Below are 16,612 nucleotides of genomic sequence, written 5' to 3' on the forward strand. Positions count from 1 at the left end.
AAAAAGTAGCGGAGCTGAAGTTTTCAATTAAAGGGGTGGTCTCGCGAAAGCAAGTGGGTCTATACACTTCTGTATGGCCATATTAATGCACTTTGTAATATACATCGTGCATTAAATATGAGCCATACAGAAGTTATTCACTTACCTGCTCCGTTGCTAGCGTCCCCGTCGCCATGGTTCCGTCTAATTTCGGTGTCTTCTTGCCTTTTTAGACGCGCTTGCGCAGATCCGTCTTCTCCCTTCTTCTCCCTTCGGCTCCGCTCGGCAGTATCGGCATTTTGGCTCCGCCCCCTTGTACGCATCATCGCGTAGCTCCGCCCCATGACGTGTGCCGGTTCCAGCCTCCTGATTGGCTGGAATCGGCACATGACGGGGGCGGAGCTACGCGATGACGCGAAAAAGGGGCGGAGCCAAAACGCCGATGCTTCCAAGACCAGCCGAAGGGAGAAGATGCATCTGCGCAAGCGCGTCTAAAAAAGCAAGAAGACACCGAAGTTAGACGGAACCATGGCAACGGGGACGCTAGCAACGGAGCAGGTAAGTGAATAACTTCTGTATGGCTCATATTTAATGCACGATGTATATTACAAAGTGCATTAATATGGCCATACAGAAGTGTATAACCCCACTTGCTTTCGCGAGACCACCCCTTTAAGCAGAAATGTGTTTGTCATGTGATACAACATACGAAATCACAGTTTCTTCACACAGGACTGCAGGTAAACCTGATCTATTATCTGTTATTATGGTGTCCAGATTGAAAATTCATCTCTTCCTCTACTGTAAATGTTCTACACTGCGTGCATTATGTCTGTCTGTCTATCTATCTATCTATCTATCTATCTATCTATCTATCTATCTATCTATCTATCTATCTATCTATCTATCTGCCTTTCTATCTATCTATCTATCTATCTATCTATCTATCTATCTATCTATCTATCTATCTATCTATCTATCTATCTATCTATCTGTCTGTCTGTGTAGGTATATATTGGTGGTCATAATTTCTTCATAAGATGAAAGCAAATCATGCAGAGGATTTAGATGTGTGCAAAAAAGGAGGAACAAGATGAAAAGAAGAGGAGGAAAAGGGGTTGGAGGAAAACTCTTAAACGGAAATATGAGATCCTAATTTATCAAAGTCAAAGCATTGAGTAGTGGTAATTGTTTCTGACAGTCTCTATGTAGATCTCACTGTGCTTGTTCCCTGATAATATCATTTAGCTATTGAATTCTGGATATTACACAGTATAAGTGCTGATACACTGAATTGTCCTGTTATTTATGAGATAGATAGATAGATAGATAGTCGGTACATAGATAGCTAGATAGAAAGATACATACATACATAGATAGATATGAGATAGATGATAGATTGATAGATAGATAGATAGATAGTAGGTACATAGATAGCTAGATAGAAAGATACATACATACATAGATAGATATGAGATAGATGATAGATTAATAGATTAGATAGATGGATAGATAGATAGATTGATAGATAGGAGATAGATAGATAGGAGATAGATAGATAGATAGATAGATAGATAGATAGATAGATAGATAGATAGATAGGAGATAGATAGATAGGAGATAGATAGATAGATAGATAGATAGATAGATAGATAGATAGATAGATAGATAGATAGATAGATAGATAGATAGAGTGTATTTATATGGACTGACACTGGGCCATTTTACAGGGCACAATTAACGTGTAAATAATAGTTACATGAAGTGATTGGCATGACAATTATTAGCTGTAAACACGTGCAGGGAATAAACGGTTAGCAATAAACTGCTAAATTATCGCTGACAGTGACAACCAATGTCAATATAGGCTGGATGTTCATATAGTTTCTATATTTGCTTAATGCAATTCATTCTTGTTGAAGTTTGATCTTCCTAATATTTATCATCTCTGCATAATACCTACAACTATCACTTATACTATATAAGTTCTAAGCGTTACCAATGCTTGCATAATATATTACATGCACACATTCTATCTGTAACTAATATTTATTACTGAACACATAAGTCCCCTATGTATAACCTGTATAGGTATGCAGTCTGTATTGTAAATGTCCCCATTTACTAATAACAGCTATTAGAATGCACTGCCGTAATTGCAGTCAGCTTGGAGTTCTAGGTGATTATAGAAATGATCAATTAGCATCCTGCTACTATGTGTCAGTGGAGAGGGATAGAGCTGTATTTGTATTAGAGATACTGTACTGTATGTACACATTATGAAGCAGATGAGGAGACTAATTAAGACGACTGTATTGGGAAGGGGGATGGGCTACTGTAGACAGGAAATCATCACCCAATCATTCAGTGTCATCCTGAAGACTAATCCCCCAAGCAAAGTTTAATATAAACCATGACACATACACCACAGTAATTTCACCATTCATACTTGTGTGGGAATCTGATGTTAGGATGATATGTGGAAATATATTCTATCTTGTGCTTTAATGAGATTCATTTAGCATCTGCTTCATTAAGAGTCTTAGAAGATCCTTAGAAGATGCAGGAGAGCACCTAACACAGCAGGACCCTGATCTACAGCAGCCTCTGGGATTAGTGGAAATGTAACAAAAACAGAACCCCGGGGAGAGTGTGTGCCAGAGATAAAAGACAAGGAGAAAATAAAAATCACACATGCTACAGCTTTGCTAAACTCTCATATGCCACTTTAGAAGGAGATCCTGGAACATCCCTCATTACACACTGAGCATGCCCATAGACCTAATGAGTTGCCAATGTCCAATGTGAACAGACGTCTTTAATGATAATTGCTAGATCTATGGTAATAAAATCATTGATCAATCAAAAGGATCAGAATTCTGCATGACTGTTGATCAGTATCATGTAATGATCATGTCAAAAAGACTGAGCCAACACTATGTATCAGTATTGAAATAACAAGAGCGTACTTGTATAGAAAGTCATCGATGCTACATAATAGTATGATAGAGAAACATAGACTAGAACTGCTGGAGTATGGCGCAACCCTCCAAAAAATCTTATTGAAGAACCCGTTAGGTAAATGGAATTTTTTATTGGATGAAATTTAAAGCCAGGGAAAAACACGTTTCGAGGACTAAGCCTCTTCCTCAGACCACAGCCATAGTTATAATAAGGATGCTTGATCATGCATAGGGACTCAATAGGGAAGAAGACACCACTGCTGTAGGGGATGCAGGAGGGGGACAGAGTTGAGTTACCAGAGAAAGTAGGGTTGCGCCATAATCTAGCAGTTCTATCTACATCTCTATATCAGTTTCATGCCATGTCCATACAGGTGCAACTCAGGTTGGCAGCACCTTCACATGAATCTCAGGGTATACACTACCACGGCGTTGCTCCGCCTCCTTTTTTACTCCAGCCTACATGATAGTATGGTGCACAAGCCCTTAGTGGTCTGGAACATGGATTTCAATTTTGTGTTGTGGCCCCTGTAAGAGAGAGAGAGTAAAACTCAATTGCAATGTTGAAGAGTAGCCTGTGAGGAGAAGAAATCTGCTTTCCGCATCTCTCTAAGTCCCGTGGGACCACTGCTATGACTGAAGTAAAGAAAGTGTATTCTAAGTGGCTTCCCTCTGCTACGATAGGGGCAGATCATCCAGAAAGTCATTCACCACCATCTGCAGGAGATTCAGGTTGATCAGGTTTGAGATTGCAGATGATCTTCGTTGAGAGTCCCTGGAATGAACACGGGTCCAACGAAGCAATCGCGCCAAATTGCAACTCAAATGATCCCGCTGAAATTTGCATTGTCTTCTGGTTGGGTTGTGCATCTGTGCTGAATCAGCATTTCACTGTTCACTAACACGGTCCTGCAATGATTGCGCGTCAGCCCTGGACTACACTGTCGAAGGGCTTTATGTATATTGTGTAGCAGAAGGAGGCCACTTCCAGAATGCTTTCCTTCAGTCATAGTATCAGTCCCACTAGACTCAGAGAGATGCGAAAAGCAGATTTATTGCTTCTCACATGCTTCTCTTCAACCTTGCAATTGAGTTTTACTCTCTTACAGGGGCCACAACACAAAATTGAAATCCGTGTTCTGGGCCCCCCAGGGGCTCATGCTCCATACATTGTGTAGCACATCTGTGCCTTCCTACACTATTGTTATTTCAATATAGGACACCAGTACGTAGATATAGCGCTGGATCAGTCTATTTGACTACACCATATATTGAGGCATATATAGTGTGCATTAAACACTAAACAATGAAGTAGGTTCAGAGTCATTCATATTGTTATAAAGCGTCATTTCCATTATGGGATGAGTGGTTTTTTGATAAGTTACCTGAATAACACTAAATCATGTATCCATTTAAGGCTGGCTCCACACGGCCGTGACGGGCTCCGCCGCGGAATTCAGCGGCGGAGCCCGTCACGGTGCCCCCCAGAGACCCCATACTTACCTGCGGATCTGGCATCCTGGGTCCCGCATGACGCTTCGGCGTGACGTGCCGCAGCGTCATGTGACACGCCGGCCACGTCACATGACACGCCCACAGCGCCACATGACGCGGTGGCTGTAGGCGGAGAGGCGATTTCATGCTATCTTCCGCTGTGCTACAGCGGAAGATAGCGTGAACGGACGGCTTTCATTGACTGCAATGGAAGCCGTCTTCGCGTACACCCGCGGCAAATAGAGCATGCCGCGGGTGAGGACGGGTGATTTTACGGTGCGGAATTCCGCACCGTGTGCCCTGAGCTATTAGGTTCAATAGAACCTAATAGCTGTGGGCAATGCAGCGGATTTCCGCCGTGTGGGAAGGAGGCCTAAATGCGTAATGTATATTGTAGGCTGCAGACATCTTCTCTATGGTAAGTGCTAATAGCTGTATGATGCTTTCTAAAACCAAGTAACAACTGCACTTTATACAGATGTGTTAACCAGTTTTCCCTCCATCGCTGAATGTTTTGCCAGCTGAGACTTATAGTTCTACAGCAGCTGATTGCCATCAGTTTACAGGTCTGGGGGTGTAGGGGCCTGTTTAATGTTAGGGTGAACATAGGTCCCATGGTGCTGTGTGCATTCATTTAAAGGAATGCTGCTGCAGATCCAAAGTATATCTTATCTTCATGTGCTGTGCAGGTAAATGCAATCTATTGATTCCTCTTATCAGCAAATGAAGCTTGGGGTGAGATGGACCTGTAGTGTTTCTCAATGGAATTACTGCTGCTTGATCACTGTTTAATCTCCAGTACTGAGATCATTCATATACAGCAGAGGCATAGCTAGGCTTCCTTTCACCTGGGGCAAGGGATCAGTTTGCCCCCTCCCCGAAATTTAAGTCTTTACTTACACATGTAGGGAGTTGAAGATGATGTAATGAGCGCCAGGGCCATGTGACTACTGTAGTCAAAAAACAGTCCTCTTCTTCCAGTGACTAGCTACAATGGTCATATGACCTGGTGTCAATGATGCCAGCATTTTCCTCCCAGAAGTGAATACCAGGGGAGACGAGCCACCAGAGAAATGGCAGCGGAGGAACGAGTGTATATCTTTTTATTTTAATACAGTTTACTGAACATTGCTGACAAAACAAAATGTGCTGGATAACAACTTAGTGACCAGCAGGATAACTTGTAGTTTTTACTAGTACCATCTTAAGGTGTATACAATTTTCTTTTTTCTCTTTCTGCAGAACCAGCACTGTTCTGGGTAAACTCTGTCTGTGTGTTTATGGAGGATGGGGGTAGGGGGTAGTACTTACTGCACCCAGGGCACATGCCCCGCCTTCCCTAGCTACGCTCCTTGATATGGTTATATACATAATGAGAGTATTAAAAGCAATCTACATAACCTATAGGTATCATGGACTTTGCTCAAGCATAGGTACTACATATGACGTGCCTGTACACTACCTTATTACAGAGTTATTTCCCTCCTAGAAGCTTTACTTGGGTCAGTGCAGTATCGGTTTAAGAAAATCAGACCAATATTGCACTTGTAAACCCTCTTTTCATTGGATTTTGATGCATTTTGAGCTACACCGTTTAAAATTTGCATGTTATTCCAATAGTTAAAATAGAAAAAAAACTGATTGCGCTCAGATACAAATGGCATGGCAAGTGAGTGCAATGTAATTTTCTTCATGCGCCTGTAGGAAAAATGTATGATTCTTGATCAAAATTGCTAAAAAAAATAGGACGAGCTGTGATTTGAAAAATTGCCTATGTAAATTAAGCCATTGAAACAAATGTTTTTTCCCATAGGTGTTCCATTCATATTGCAATCAGATGGAACTTACTCAGGAAAATCTTTGTGTAAATACACCCGCATGCTGTAGGTGATGGAGCATGCCACAATACTGACAGAGAATCCAGATCCAGAATCTGACATTAAATAGAAAAACTCTGTAGACCTCCATAGTATGACTGCATTCAACACGGAGCTGCAATATGGTTGTGTGCATGAGCTTTCTTACAGGTATATATGCTAACCACATATTAATCTAATTAGTTCTAAATCTATTCTGAATGCCAAGCTGTAAATTGAAATGTGAATTGACTACAAATAAAATGTCAGAAAATATTTATTTTACTGAAAGAATAGTAGATGATTTTAACAAACTTCCAGCAAATGTGGTTGGGAAATCAACAGTAAGTGAATTAAGGTCTCTGCCCCATCTGTGTTGGAACTTCCGGCCGCTTTCTATAAGAATTTGCGATACATTTCACATTTGTGGAACGATACATTGTATTGCAAATTGATACAAAATATAAGTTTGTGTATGCAATATTCTTACATAATGTGTAGTTTTAGTAATGACCACTAGGTGGACACAATTTCCCACATAACTATGTTTCTACACTCAGACAGCAGAACAGTGCAGGGTAGACATTAATTTAGGGTTTTATAAGTTTATTGTTGCTCTGCCATCTGCTCATTTAAACAAACTTTCACTTTTCTGCATTTCCTTTATATATATTTAGGTTTAGTTGGGAAGTGTGAAAAACAGCAATTATTTAATATACAGTACGTCATAATGGGATGTGTAAATGCAAAGGACACAGGAAGTCACAAGAGAGATTCTCTCCCAGGATACAACATCTGGGCCCTCTTGTATTCAGTAAACACAGTGCCGAATTGAAGATATACATCTTTTTCATGCATGTACTGGAAACCGTCCAGCTGCAGTACGGTATGTTCTATACAGAAAATTTGGCTTTCGTTGAATTAATATTTTTAATGATTTTGTATCTGCAATGCAAAAAATAACAAGGGGAAGGAAATAGAGAATTGTTTCAATTTGAAGTCTGTTTAAAACCTGAACAGGGGCGTAACTATAGAGGGTGCAGGGGATGCGGTTGCACCCGGGCCAAGGAGCCTTAGGGGGCCCATAAGGCCTCTCTTCTCCATATAGGGAGCCCAGTACTATGAATAAAGCATTATAGTTGGGGGCCCTGTTACGGGTTTTGCATTGGGGCCCAGAAGCTTCAAGTTAGGTCTCTGTGCAGCATGGTCTGGGTATGGGTACGAGTACAGATAGAGGGGGGGCCCCAGCTCACGTTTTGCATCAGGGCCCCTGAGCCTTTAGTTATGCCCCTGAACCTGAAGATTCAGAAATGGTTGCAGTCAACCTTAATATTTCAAGGTGTTCGAGAGGCTGAAATACACATGAGAATAGCTACCAAGATAGGTGTCATAGCAGCTGCTGGGAGGCCCAGCAGGTAAGGGGCTTCATCTAAACCCACAGAAAAGGTTCAGCTAGTGGATGATGGAAGGTGAGTGACAACACTGGATAATGAATGGGAGATTAGTGGGCAACCAAAAAAGGAGAAAAGTTTGGTAGGCAGAGTGAAGACCAAATAATCAAAAGTCTTTCATCTGCTAATAAAAGTGGTCATAGTAGAATGGTGCCCTGTTTCAAATTGTGCTGCAGGGCCTTATAGTTATTCATAACACTTCTGGAGATGTATAGAGATGGTGGGCAATGGTTAAACATTTAAAGGGGGTTTTCCAGTGAAATTCTATTGATGATCTATTATCAGGATAGGTGATTAATAGTTGATCGGCTGGGGTCCACTGCTCGGGAGCCCGACTGAACAGCTGAGCGGGTGCATGTTGACAGCGCCGCAAAAACTCAGAGGTCAGAGCGGACGTCTCCACGCTGACCTCCATGTAGTGGCCGGCACTTGTAACTGCTATCAATGGAAGCCGTGCCTGCAGTGACATGCATTGGCACTACAAGTCTCAGCATACACTGACAGTTTAACTAGTTTTAAAGTTTCTCTACATCTACTTTTACTGTATGACTGTCAGCACATCCAACAAATAAATGAAATATGAAGGTGCACATAACAGTAACAGAAGCACATGCCTCAGCACTCATACACATCCAATATCTATATTTTTTATACTAACCACATAAAAATGCAAGGTTCTTAGCTCAGATTTTGCTCAAAACATGTGGGCCCATGTGCTACTTACATGCAGCTTCATATTTAATGTACTTGTTGGAAGCGCTGACTTTATTTGTTGTTATGTCTGCATTGGTGGGAGAGTTGCTGCCTACACTTTTATCATGCACTGCATTCACCTATCTGTCCCAGGTGTTTCAGTCAAAGTACATAGCCAGATATCCAGCTTACCCATTCATTTAGAGGCTTTTTGGCTCAAAGAGAGGTGTCTTTAAAAGTCAGGAACCCATCCAATAAGGTTCGTTTGGACGTGGCAGATGAACCATGTGTGTTTTTTTTTATCAATATATGAGCTAAGAACCTTGTATTTTATGTGGTTAGTATAAATAATCTCTTTCAGAGATTAAATGTGTGTGAGTGCTGAGGCATGTGCTTCTGCTACTGTCTTCGTGGTTCAGTCAGCCCTCCAGAGATAAGATTTGTGTTTGAAACAATAAAAATCAATTATTATTTAGATAAAAGCATCAAGACTTATAAAGGTACAGCACTTAAAATAATAGGTACATCAGCTCCTACCAGGATAAAGATGTACCTACAGTATATAACAATCAAGAGAAGACCTTCATTCAGTTGGGGTTGTAACACAGTCCTATGAGATGCTCATAACCCACGTCACAGGCCTCTCACTAGCCAAGCCAGAAACCTACTGCACACTGATGAGGGGCAAACACCTCAAAACAGCGGTCTGTGTATGGATTCTGACTTGGCAATCAATTCCCAGTTATTATCGCAAGGCTTGTATAAAGAGTCTAACATTGACTTGCAGGAATGCTGTCTTCGAATCGGTGGCACTGCAGAAGTATTGTTCCATCTCCCTTATTTGCATATTACCAAGAGGAGCACGAATGGCCTTATAAGTCTCCCCACTCACTTACCTTCTAGGTGCTCTCCTTAAGGAGAAAAGATAGCGTTCCTGACCTATGAGATGCTCAGCTACTAGTGAGATTATCCTATGCATTAAACTAATGTATATGTAGGACCGGGTTCACGTCTGTGCTAGAACCTCTGTTCAAAGGTTCCATAGCAGATCCAGAAGAAATAGCGCTGAATGCAGCATTTTTATTCTTCTGGTAAAATGCCAGGCAGCAGAGCAGAACCAAACAGATCCTATTCTAGTCAATGAGGTCTGTTTGATTTGATCATGAGATGGATCCATTTGCCAGGGGATTCCCCTTTCCTGCTCCCCAAATGGAAAACAGAACCCCTGCCAGAGATATGAAAGCAGCCTTATATAGTAGGTGCACCCAGGCTTACATTTCATGGTCTAACTTCAATACATTGTCCTTTCAGCTACGCTCTCAAAGATTGAAAAGGTCTCTTTAAATTGAGGTCTTCTGACTCCTAATAGAAGTCCCTAATTTGTAAGGTCACACTGACCTCTTGTGTTCAGTAAAAACACGTCCTGTGGCCCTGCCATGCTTCTAAAATATCCCACCCCCACCACCCCTCCAACGGTGGAACTCCCGGAGTGCTGATTGCTTTAAACAGCTGTCAGGGAAACATTGCACTGTTCTACATGACAATTAGAATGTTGCTACTACTAATCATCATCATCATCATCATCATCATCATCATCACCATTGTTGGGTTTAGTGTAAAATAAACGATGTACAGCAAAGATAGCATTGTATCATGTGAACCAGAAAAATCTATAGGATGATACATAATTGTGTCTAATAAGGGAAAAGTATTGTAGAGGCGATACCTTTATTGGTTAACCCTTAAATCACATAGATTGTTTGGGGGGTAACACAGTGCCAACACTATTTTTGATGTACATCATGATAATGAAAGTGACACCAATGAACCAAACAAATATGGAGAAAATGTAACTTTTTATGTAAAATAAACAAAATACTTTTAATAAAAACAATAAAGTTCTTCTATAACTATTGTTCATCATCCATAATATGGTTCAGTGTCAGCTGAAGTATATAAGTAAACTGCAGATGATCCCTATGGGGATGATTGCTATGCAATGTAAATATATAAACAATTCAAGACATGCAAAGTGAAGGCATTGTAATGCAAATAATATATCAAACAAGGGAGATGGAACAATACCTCTGCAGCGCCACCTATTGGAAGGCAGCATTCACCTTCTAGGTGCCCTTCCTAAGGGGAAAAGATAGCATTCCTGACCCAAATAATATATCAGAACATGTAACATTTTCTATCAAATGATAGAACAATTTTGCTTTAGAGTTTGTATGCAGTGATATGATAACATTTATAAGAGCAGCATTGTTGATTTGTCACATAAGTAAAATATTGCAGAATTACTGCATATACTTTTTCAATGCATATGCAGTAATTCTGCAATATTTTACTTACATGACAAATCAACCTTTCACAGTTTCCTCTAGGAGTACTGTTGCTTTAAAAAAAAATGTTTAGATGCTGCCTCCTAGTGGGTAATGTATGTAGTGACATTCAAGTAATTGAAAGCGCTGTAAGGGTGGATTTACACGTGGGCAATTTTTACAGTGAAATGGGTGAAATCCACAGCAGGTCCATGACAAGAACTGCATGTAAGAAATGTGGATTTTGCAGCAAAAATGCCATGGACAGATCCGTGGTATAAAATTACAGTACACATGAATCCGCTTTAAGGACACAGGTCACATGACTTTTTAATCTGTGTGTCTGGTTGTGATGTTTATGCAAAAAGGAAGATTGAACAATGCCTCTACAGCACCAACTATTAAGGCTCATTTACTCGCAAAGACAATCTTTCAAACAATTGAAAGATTGACAGCTTTAACGATCATTTTTCATAAAGTACTAATGGGCACTAATGCTATTTAGTACTTTATCAGCTTCATTTGCATGTAAATGAGCCCCCAGAAGCTGCTTGCCAAACTCAGCAGGTGGTCTGAGCTCTACAATCAGCTCCTTTGCTCTCGCACGGGCTGTTATGGGCTGCCGGCAATGAATACAATGTAATCAGCTGCTCCCGTGGAGAACACACCGTGCAGTTCCTTGTTATCTACTCTCCGTCTGAATGACGGATTTTAAGATCACCTTAAAATCATTGTTCAGCCGAAGAGTAAATGATGGGAGCATTTACACACAACGATTATCGCTTACATGCCATCGTTTTAAAGAATTTTGAGCAATAATTGTTGCATGTAAATGGGCCCGTAGAAGGCAGCATTCTTGCAAGTCAATGTGTGACCCTTTCCCCAAGTCTTGCAACTATGACTGGTAATATAAGTCTAAACCAGAGTCTTCCCAAGAAGGAAAAAATCATCATGCACAGACAAACTGTTTGAGGGCTTTTGCCCCTCATCAGTGTACAGTAGATTACTGACTTGGCTGGATGAGAGGCCTATGATTTGGGTCAGGAAGGGTATAGCTTCTCCTTAGGGAGAGCACCCAGTAGGTGTGAGGAGACTTATAGGACCATCTATGCTTCGCTGGGAAATATACACAAATAGATCCTCTACAGCACCACCTGTTGGAAGGCAGCATTCCTGCAAGTCAATGTCAAAGGTTTTAAACCCTTATAAGGTCTCCCTCACACAGGCATTGTGCAAAGTGCTGTGATTTTATTTATGCAAGTTTAGCATACCTCATCCTGGAGGAGGTGCGCTAAACACCAAAAATAGAGCAGGCTCCGCTTGAAAATCCTGATGCTGGAAACCACTGTGATCGAGCGGCTCTCTGAGAGGCTCCATTGAAAACAATGGAAGCGTTACACCGCGATTAGCGTGGTGATGAAAGCGCTGCACTAATCGCAGTATAAACCACCTGTGTCAGGGAGGCCCAATTGTGCAGTAGGTTGCTGGGTGCGTGGCCTGTGGTGTGGATCAGTAAAGATATAGTTTCTCCTTAGGGAGAGCACCAAGTAGGTGTGAAGATACTTATAAGGCCATGCATGCTCCTCTGGGAAATGGCCTCTACAGTGCCACGGATGTTGGTACTTGGAGACAAGGAATCAACTTAATTCCATTGTTTTTCAAAAAGTTTGTACCCAACTGTACATGGAAATGGTCAAGGCAACACAAAAGACAGACTGGCCAGTCTGCTGCTGGGGTAGAATTACTTGCTACTTTTGATTTCACTAATAGAAATAGAAATGAAGACTTGATTACATCAATGCAAAATACTGAATATAAGCATATTGGCATGGACCTATACCAACATAATACAGATGTACCTTGGCTAGTGCTTTCATACAGACTAGGTAGCAACAAAAAATTTGCAGATTCCGGGCCATCAGTATTAAAACATTAGTATCGTACAAATGATACCGTGTTTCCCTGAAAATAGGTCCTACTCCAATAGTAAGACCTATCGGGTTTTTGGGTGAGGCTTGAAATATAAGGCCTTTCCCGAAAATAGGACCTACCTGTGCCCCCCCCCAAAAAAATCAATACTCACCTGGTCCGTGGCGTCCGTATGATCCGTGGTGTCCCAATCGTCTCCGGCGGCGCTGCGGCAAACGGCTGAGTACGCCCTGTCTGCCTGCTTAGCTTCTGCTGGTGACGGGGCTTTGAATATTTCGCCTCCAGCAGAGCGAGCCCTATGTGTCATCACTGAATGGCTGTGATTGGCTCATCGAGCGCCGGCTGTGTTTGACTGCCGGCATTGTGATTAGCCAATCACAGTGCTCGCTTCGCTGGAGGCGGGGTATTCAAAGCCCCGTCGCCAGAAAGAAGTTGAGCAGGCAGACGGGGAGGACATTTGCTGCAGTGCCGCCGGAGACCATCCAGATGCCGCAGACCATCTGGGTGCCGCGGATCAGGTAAGTATAAGCCCCCCCCCCCGGGAAATAAGACACTGTTCCCTTTTGGGGGCAAAAAATAATATAAGACAGTGTCTTATTTTCGGGTAAACACGGTACTATTGATACATGACCCCCTTAGAGTGGTTTCACACTCAGTTTTTCTAGTAGATTTTTGAGCCAAAGCCTTTCCTTTGTTTTTTCCATTCCTGTTGGATCCACTTCTGGCTTTGGCAGAAAAAAATGCAGGAAACACTGCCATAATAACCTGTGTGTAAAACCATCAATATATGCTATTCACTTTTCCTTTACCATGTACTCTCCTTGTTTAAAAAATGCATTGCACAAAGGATACCCCTCTATGTATGAGAGGGATATGCAAAAGAACTGTCTTTCAAAAGGGAAAAAAACCTCTTTCTCTAGTGCCAACTATTGGAAATAGCTACTTTATAATTCAAAATCAGGTCGCAAGGCCCATTAAAGGGTCAGACACTGATTTATGGTTGACACTTCCAATAGGTGGCAGTAAAGAGACCTTCCTTCTGGATGAGAAGTATCCTCTACACTTTATCCCCCAAGGAGCATTGCCCAAAAGCCTTTCTATGCCAACTAGTGGTCTCTGCAAGCAGGAGTTAAGGAAAGCCTTCGGTTTACTATTAAAATTCCTAGTTACCAAGTAAAATGCCTGTCGCTGGTATCTGGCAAATATACACGTTATCCACGTAGCAAAGTTACAACTGAAATATATGGTAGCTCAGTGGTTATCAGTGCTGTCTTGTATTGTGGCACTGGGGCCATGTACTTCAATCTAGACAACATCTGCATGGTTTCCCTTCACACTCTATGAATATCATCTAATTAGATTAAAGTGACCCTTCGGCTTCAGGACACAATTCTGATCTGCAGTTGTTCTTCTCTGCTGTCCATCCAATCTGCTGTTTCCAGATTCAGTTTTTGGCAGTCCAGGATGGCCAACGCAATCTTCAGACTATCTAATCCCCACAGTGCATTAGTACTGTTAAACTACTAATGCACTATACCCACTCTCTCTGATTGGCTAGTACTGCTCACGTGATCGACACTGGCCAGTCAGAGAGCAGTTGACAGTGTGCCTTAGCTGGATAGAAAACTGCAGTGGCCAACTTGAAGGGCTAAAAAAATCGGAACCAGAACCAGCAGTTCGAAAAGACAGCAGAAAAAAACAGCCTTGTGTGGTGCAGTGTTAAGAGTAAATGCAGTCCTAAGCCCTTGCTCATGACCTGAAGGTTGCTGGTTCAATCCCTGAATGGTTCAGGTAGCTGTCTCAAGGCTGACTTAACCTTCCATCCTTCTGAGACCAGTAAAATGAGTACCCAGCTTGCTTGGGGGTAAAAGATGACTAGGGGAGGCCAATAACAAACCATTCCGCAAAAACAGTCTGCCAAGACTAGGAGTCTTTACCTACCTACCTACTATTTCGGTCACGGAGTAACATGAGGGCTTAGTCACACGGGCGCCGATCCGCCGTGTTTCTGCACGATCAGACCGCTGCACTGCAGGTGCGGACGATTCTCCGCACCGGCCGGAAGAAAGAACACATGGCCGGCAATGGAACCGGTCATGCAGAGAGTCGTCCGCACGCGGTGCGGCGTCCTTATCGTTCAGAAACACGGGCGGATCAGCGCCCGTGTGACTGAGCCCTGAGTGTGTTTTTAGACCAAGGAACACGTTAGTAGTAGAGATAAGAAGGATAGTCATTTCCTTTGCACTGCCATCAAGTAGCATCATGAGGGATTCATTTTCAAGTCACTCTCCACAAATCTTGATGGATCTCATTGATTTATAGTGGGTCCTTCAGGTTTCTGTCAAGTTCTTGCCTTAAAAGCCACCGGAATGTGGAAGGTATAGAAACCACACCAATGTGAACAGACCTATATTTTACAACCAGACGGTTGACATCAGCACAGAGCATCTCAGGAGATATAGTGACAAGCAGATCTTCCTGGGCTGATGATGTCTAATTAGTAAGAAGACAGATGTGCATAACAGGTGATGTGTATATGGCCAATCAGGTAAAGTTTAATCAAGTTCCTACTGAATATCCAACTTATTCTTACTGTAGGAACATAATTACATAGCTGACGTACACCACTTCAGCTGGAGACAGGGGACCTGAGTGGTGACGCACATGCACTTGGATTGTATAGCAGGTTGCTTTTATCCACCATGGATATCTTTTAGGTTGCTCATTTGGTAATCATATCATTTGCAGTCAGTTCTTCATTCCCATCGCTGCACAAACACTGCTTTAGTCTGAGCCTGATTGTTGAACAGATTTTGTCCCTTTAAATATCATGTAATTTTTTTAGAAGGTCTGTCATTAAAAAGGAACTGCCTAAAGAAACATTTCAATAAAATTTGGTTCAAGGCTGTGCAGGGCAACTTTCATGTGGTTAGAAACTGGTGGATTCTGGGAAAGTTCAGGAGTTAACAAGCAGATTTATGTTCCTACCTGTTTATGTTTTCAGTCTTCTACATATTGATTTTGCTGCAATGTGCACAATGGAAACTCACAGTCTGGGAAGTCATTAAATTGAATCACCCTGTGCAAAATGTCTTGTGCCTCAGCGCACTACTAGGGTACATGTTATAGTATGTTGCTTCCGTATGATGCCGAAAGGAAGTGATACCCTTATGGAAGGATAGTTCTGTAATATGGGGTGCGTGCACATGTGTTCATAGCAAAAACCTCAGTATGTGTCAGTATGAAGTCAGAGACATATGATGGTACAGTGGAGCCCTATAAACTCACCTGAGTATGTGAGCCCTTAAATAGTATGTGGCACGTTTCTAAAACAAGTCAGAAAAATAGAGCAAAATAGGGACTTCACACTATGAGAATTTCTTGCAGGCTCCAGTTCTGAATCGCAAACCTGCAAAATCATATGGTCGTTATTAATTAGTGATGAGTGAAGGTTTAAATTTTGGTTCAGCCGGTTTGCAGAATTTGGGCAAAACGTTCAGTCTGAATTAGTTTGAATGAACACGAGCTTCACCAATGCCCCTAAAACAAGCGGACAAAGAAGAAGAAGGAAGAGGAGTAAGAAGAAGAATGCCATTTTAATAGATTTGGCTGAGACAAACCACCATAGGTTTGGGTGTGCTCCAAACCAAACTTTTAGCAAAGTTCGACTCGAAACAGGGTTCAATTGTTTCGGTTTGCTCGACACTATTATCAATCAATAATTAATTAATGTCACTAATTTGGTCAAAAAGTTTGGTTTGGTCAAAATTAGTTGAAACCAAACCCGAACTTCACGAATGCCTCTAAACAAGAAGAAGAAGGAAGAAAAGAAGAAAGAGAAGAAGAAGAAGAAGAAGAAGAAGAAGAAGAAGAAGAGGAAGAAGGAGGAGGAGGAAGAAGAAGAAGTCGTGAGTATGGCTTTA

The sequence above is a fragment of the Eleutherodactylus coqui genome, chromosome 12 (assembly GCF_035609145.1).
Source record: "Eleutherodactylus coqui strain aEleCoq1 chromosome 12, aEleCoq1.hap1, whole genome shotgun sequence".
Taxonomy (NCBI): domain Eukaryota; kingdom Metazoa; phylum Chordata; class Amphibia; order Anura; family Eleutherodactylidae; genus Eleutherodactylus; species Eleutherodactylus coqui.